The sequence below is a fragment of the Orycteropus afer genome, unplaced genomic scaffold, assembly GCF_000298275.1.
Source record: "Orycteropus afer afer isolate SDZICR_OR568_19922 unplaced genomic scaffold, OryAfe1.0 scaffold00360, whole genome shotgun sequence".
Taxonomy (NCBI): domain Eukaryota; kingdom Metazoa; phylum Chordata; class Mammalia; order Tubulidentata; family Orycteropodidae; genus Orycteropus; species Orycteropus afer.
The window spans coordinates 551,866-558,751 of NW_006921947.1; the positions used below are offsets into that span (position 1 = coordinate 551,866).

Here is a 6,886-nt window from a genome sequence, read left to right on the forward strand (position 1 = left end):
GGCATTTGACTGCTAACTCCTCGGAAGGAAGATGGGGCAATCTACTTCCGTAGTGATACTGCCTTGGAAACCCAAGGAGGGGTCACTATGAGTCGGATCTGACCCAACGGCAGTGAGTTTTATTTCCATAGCAGCCAATGGCTTGCCAGGAGCCTTTGACAACTCCTTGGCAACCAGAAGAATCAAACACAGGAATTATACTGTTGATGGGCTCACGAAAATATCAACATGATCATTTTGGAAAGATAATGTATATGTGGGCCTCTTACCTTGGTGAAGTACAAGGTCACCAAGATCCACTCAAGTGGATCCACTCAAGTTTCACTCAAGTCAATATCGGAAGTGACCTCACTCTTTAATAAAAATGCTCCCCAGTCCAGGCTAGCCTAAGCAGTTTATTCATAGTCCTTCCACCTCCTCTTCCTCCCTGGGTTCCATCTGCCCCCTTCCCAACACACGTTCACAGAAAAAGAACTGAGAACTGGTGGGCGAGATTTGAGTACTTGACAAGGAAAAGAAATATGAAAAAATAAAAAGCAAAAAAACAAAAAAATGAGCATCCATGAAGGGAAATGAAGGAGAGAGCCACAATTCCCTGTTAAACTTGAGAAGACTGAGATTTTTCATTCATTTTTGAAATAAATATTTATTTGAGATGTCCAGCTGATGTCCTTTGCAGACCCAGGTGCCATTTTCCATCTGGAGAGAAATTTATGTTTCAATAAAGGAGTGCTGGCCTCGGGATAATGCCGGTACTACTCCTGACTCTGGTCCCTGTTTCTGTTCTCCAGACCCTTAAGTAAATGGGTTGTCGGGGGAACAGAACTGTAAATGCATTATGATGCTTAACAGTAATCAAGAGCATTTCATTACTTCAGAGCAAGAATATTGTGCCAGCTAAATTGCTTGCCCCCAGATGGTCTCCAAAGGAGGCAAGGAATGACCAGCCAGCAGGAAAAACAGAAATGGACTTTTTCCGTTTTGATGAACATTCCAACCAAAGTTGGCATTTGCTTAAACCTCCCATGGGCAGTCAGTAAGAACTCTCATGGCCAGATTTCCCTGGAAAATGTAAAGTGTCAGAGCTTCCTGAGAAACTGTGCTTCTGTTTTAATAGATGACCAGCTGTTTTCAGGAAGACCAGCCCCCTGAAATAGATTTAAGAAACTGCATAAAATGGGAACCAGTACACAACACTAGTTCAAGTTCACCAGCAAGTTAGCACATTAAAGAGCTTTGGACACTCAACACAATGTGAACATAGATGGATGGTAAAGTTCAATTCTTATCTGTCATATGAGTTTCTGGGGTGCTGGGGTAGGGTTCAAGGAATGAAACAAAAAGTTTAAATTTTCTCCAGGCTCCCCAACCAAGAGAAACTAATGTCATTGGCCTCAATGCATCACATTAACAAAGAGAAAACAGAGCAATGCATGTGTTGCATTGTTCACAACCTCCCCCACACTTTAGCCTCTATGATGATGTTAAGAAGATGACTGCCCACTTCCCTGGCTAATGCAGTTGCATCTTGTCCTTATTGGATAGAGATGTGTGGCTTTGGAACTGTGATGTCCAGTATGGTCTCCACTAGCACATGTGGCAACTCACACTGAAAGTATTCAAAATAAAATTAAATGCAAAATTCGGTCTTCCCCTCACTAGCCACATTTCACATGCTAAATAGCCACAAGTGGCCAGTGTCGACCATACTGGACAGTGAAGATCTAAAACATTTCATCATTTTGACTTGCAGCATATTCGATCTTCTGAGCTCCAGTTTTGATTCCATTGATTCAGTACTTTATGAAGACCTCTGGGTACCAAGTACTGTGTTTGGCATTGGGGCTATAAGAATGAAATCAGACACCGTCTTTTTTATTTCCTTCTAAATTTTATTTATTTTTTTATTGAGAATATATACAGCAAAACACGTATCGATTCAACAGTTTCTACATGTACCATTTAGGGACACTGATGACATTCTTTGGGTTGTGCAGTCATTCTCATCCTCCTTTTCTGAGTTGTTGCTCCTCCATTAACATAAACTCCCTGCCCCCTAAGGTTCCTATCTAACCTTTCGAGTTGCTCTTGTCAATTTCATGTCATAGAGATAGTTCTTAAAAGAGCAGAATGCTCAAGGCAGACCGTTTTCTCTCCCCCCTCCCACTAGTTAAGCTAAACTGTTGTTCAGTTTTAAGACTTTAGGATTGTTCTATGGAATCTTTGATCAAAATGTTGACTAATGGTAGCCAGGCACCAGCCAGTTCTTCTAGTCTCATGGCCAAGGAGGCCATTGTTTGTGGAGGCCATCAGTCACACATTCCAGATCTTCTTCCTATTCCGGACTCTCCTTCATCTGTTTTTCCAGATGAATACAGACCAATTGTGCCTTGGTTGGCCACTTGCAAGCTTTTAAGACCCCAGGCACTATGCAATGAACTAGGAGGTAGAACAAAGGCACTAATCATGTTATTAGGCCAATTAACTGGGATGTCCCATGAAACCACAACCCTAAACCTCCAAATCAAGGAACCTAACACCATGAGGTGTTAGGTGTAGAGAAACAGCTTCAGCAGCTACTTTTTTCTTTTGTCCTTGGTGTAAATATATCTATCACAACTTTTTCCAATTCAACATTTTATAGGTTGTACAGGCTATTGAGGAGCTCTGGTGGTATAGGGCGTAAGGCATATGACTGCTAACCAGAAGGGTGGGGGTTCAAACCACCAGCTACTCCTTGGAAGGAAGGTTGGGTGTCTCTCCCCTTAATTAATGTGATTTTTCCATCAACATTTTTTCCATTAACCCCTTTTACCCCCTCCTCCCTCCTGCCCCTGGTAATCACTAATAAACTTTGATCTCTATACATTTGCCTTTTCTTGTCTTTTTATATAAATGAGCTCATACAATATTTGTCCTCTTATAATTGGTTTATTTTGTTCAGCATAATGTATTGAAGCTTCATCCATACCGTAGCATGTATCAAGATTTCATTTCTCCTACTGGCTGAGTAGTATTCCATTGTATGTATGTACCACATATTGTTTATCAATTCATCTGTTGATGGGCGTCTGGATTGTTTCCACCTTTTGGCTATTGGGAATAGCGCTGCAATGAACATTGGTGTACAAGTCTCTTCTTAAGTTTCTGCTTTCAAGTCTTTTGGGTATATACTTAAGAGTGGAATTGCTAGGTCAAATGGAACTAATATCTCTAGTTTTTCTGAGGAACTGCCATACTGTTTTCCACAACAGCTGTACCATTTTGCATTCTCACCAACAAGGGATAAGGATTTCAGTTTCCCCACATCCTCACCAATATTTTATTTTATTATTTTTTTTAAATCTTAGCCATCCTAGTGGAAGTGAAGTGGAATCTCATTGTGGTTTGATTGGCACCTCTTTGATAGCTAATGATGTTGAACATCTTTTCATGTATCTGGTGACCATTTGAATGTCCTCTTTGGTGGAATTCAAGTCCTTTGCCCATTTTTTGATTGTCTTTTTGCTGTTAAGTTGTGTAAATTTTACACATATTTTAGTTATTAGATTCTTGTTGGATATATGGTTTCTGAAGAAATTCTCCCAGTCGGTAGCTTGCCTTTTCACTTTTTTGGTAAAGTCTTTTGATGAACAAAAGTTTTATGTTTTTATGAGGGCCCATTTATTTATTTGATCTTTTGCTGTTTGTGCTTTTATTATTATATTAGCTAATCATCCACTGCTGAAAGCTAGGCCTGACAGCATCGCCGCTGCTTGTCCTAAGAATCTTATGGTTTTAGTTTGCATATTTAAGTCTTTAATCCGTTTTGAACTTGTTTTGTATATTACATGTTTTTTGAGGCCTGAATCCTGTTTCATTTTTCTGCATGTAAAAATTCAATTTTCCAAGCACCATTTATTGAAGAAAGTCTCTTTCCCCATAAAATGGACTTAGCACCCTTGTCAAAAGTCAGTTGATCATAGATGTGTGGATTTATTTCTGGATTCTCAATTCTATTCCATTGGTCTATGTGTCTACTGTTACACCGATACCGGGCTGTTTTGAAAACTGTAACTGTATAGTATGTTTTAAAACCAGGAAGTGTGAGTCCTCCAAATTTTTTCTTCTCAAACACCATCTTTGCCTTCAGGAAGGGCAGTCTAATGTTGCAGGCAGACATATTACATTATTATAGTGCAGTGTGGTGAGTGCCCAGATATAGACTGCCGGGGAGCAGGGTGGGCAGAGAGGATGGGTGAAGGGAGGAGAGCAGGGAATTCAATTTGGAAAGGCTTCTTACAGCAAGGCCTAGGATGAAGAGTACCTAAACAGCTGACATGGTGACACTGATGATAATCTCATAAGATGCTCATTAATTTCTGAATATGTTCTGTTGTAGAGATATATTTTAATAAACCCAAATGCCTTCCTGTTATTTGGAGATTGGGCTGGGTGTTATGAGATAGGGACACTTGCCCTTTAATAACAGAATTCATCCTTCCAAATTCACAGTTGCCACTTCAAAACGTTCTTTCATCTGAAGGGTTGTATAGCATTCTGCTTCTTTCAAAGGAAATATCACAGCTGCTCCCTGGCTTGAAAAGACAAGCGGAGTTAGAAGAATGATGTTTTTCAGTCCTAGATTCGCCACCAGAGCAAGACTACAGTTTCCCTCCGATTTATATCTCTAAAGGGCTCTACGTGCCCCATGCTGTGGGTCCAGTTTGATAACAGTAGGAAAAACCAGGGACTCAAGAATTTGGGGGATCCCTTCAATGAATCACACCCTCTCAACAGATGCAACATTTTCAGCAGATGGTTTCATTTGTGGCTAAAGGAACTCTCGACTCCTATAGAACAGAAATCACTTGGTTACCTTTGTCCCACTCATGCAGAAATTGTGGCACACAACATGGGAAAAACTTACAGGAAATAATACAGCTGGCTTGGTTGACCAGTTATCTGCAGAGATACCATCGCACGTGTGGTGAGGATTTAACTATTTATAAAGGGATCACTACCCATGTTGCTTTGCATGTCAGTCCAGAAGCCCTCTCTACCTGCAGTGTGTAAGAGACCTTTAACCAGTGTGTGATCTGGTGGCATGCCACATACTCATCCAAGAGAAACCAAAACGACCACACGAAATGAGTAAGAAAAAAAATATGCTTTCTAAAATCTGGTATCAATACTGCTCGTGCCCCCAATTAATGACATTTCTGACCTGAAATACACGGAAGTGTGTGTGTGTGGCGCAGGGAATGGTGGAAGCAGTGGTGATGTGTGTTCAGGTTACCTCATGTGTGTCACCTGTGTGATCACGTAGGACCCAACACTTGGTTGAGTGCTCTGCTGTTGCCATCTTGAAACACTTAAGAATTTTTAAACACTGGCACCTGACTTTTCATTCTGTACTGGACCTACAAATTCAATAGTTGGGCCTGGGTATATTAGTGTGGGAGGCGAGCAGAGGGGTTCTTCTGATTTTGTATGCCCACAGAAGCATTCTGTTTTATTTCATAGTATTAAACAGAAATCCTGGCTAGAAAGGTAGACACCACCTTGCCTATCATCCTGAGGACATTGGCCATTAGACTCTGAACTGAAGGACTGCAGTGTCCCCACAGAATTAAGAACTGTCCCTTCACTCTGAAAGGAAGTGGCAAGTACCCTCAAGTATCCATCACAGGGACTATGCACAAAGTTCTCCTAAACCAGAGGCTGGCAAATGATGCCCTATTTTTTTTGGGGGGGGGGTGTCAATAAAGTTTTATTGGCACACAATCACATCTATTCATTTATGATTATCTATGGCTGTTTCTGCCCAACATAGCAGAGATGAGTAGCTGTAATAGAGACAAAATGGCCTGTAAAAGCTCTAACTCTTTATAGCAAGTTTGCTGGCCCACACCCTGAAGCACTGGTACTCAGAGTGTAGTTTGTGGACCAGCAGCATCAGCATCATGTGGGAACATATTAAAAATGCACATTCTTGGGCCCCACCCCAGAACAACTGAATCAGAACCTCTGGTGTGGACCCAGCCATCTGTGTTTAACAAGGCTTCTGGGTGATCCTGATGTATACTGAAGTTTGAGAGTCACTGTCCTAAAGAATCCTACAAGTTTCTCACTCTCAGTTCTACCAGCTTCCTTTAATTACCAGCCAGACTGCACTAAAATGAAATATCACAAAATGACTCATGCCTCTTGGCCAAGATAGAGTAAAAGGGACCAAATTTATCTTCCTGTCTGAAACAACTGAAAAACTGGACAAAATAAAGGAAACATGGTTTTTGAGATATTGGACACTGGGCTCTGAAGACCAGCCCGTGACTAAGGAGTCAAGTCTTAAAATAAATACTCAACAGAACTAAAGAGTCAATGTTAGATGAGCTACAACTCATTTGAAGAACCACAACAGAGACTCATTGCAAGGCACAGCTCTGCCCTCATTCAAGCAACAGAAATTCTTCTTCACAAATGTGGTCTTATCATCTTGGATTTGGGGGTCTCCTAAAGGCTTTGTTTAGTTGCAGCTGTCCATTAAGCAGAGTAACAGGCATTGGTGAGGATGACAGCATTGGAAGGGAGCGGGCAGCTGTTCATTCATTCCATTTCATTCAATCAAGAAAGGTTCACTGGGATGGAGGAGGAAGGAGGAGGTATTGCTTAGAGAGCACTGAGTTTCTGTTCTGGGCAATGGAATAATTTGGAAATGGAAAAAGGTGATGGTTGCACGACATGACGACATAAGCAGTGTCACTGAACTGTACATGTAAAAATGGTTGATGCAGCCAAAGTTTTGTTGTGTATGCTTTTACTATAGTTAAAAAAAAAAACTAGAATGAACTTGGAGGACATTATGCTGAGTGAAATAAGTCAATCACGAAAGGACAAATATTGT

The 6,886-nt window shown here is 41.0% G+C and overlaps 1 protein-coding gene across 1 annotated transcript in view; it reads right to left on the reverse strand.

The window, feature by feature from the left end:
- The window catches only part of GPM6B (glycoprotein M6B), a 45,663-nt gene that overhangs the window by 14,243 nt on the left and 24,534 nt on the right, over positions 1-6,886 (reverse strand). The window lies entirely within an intron of this gene.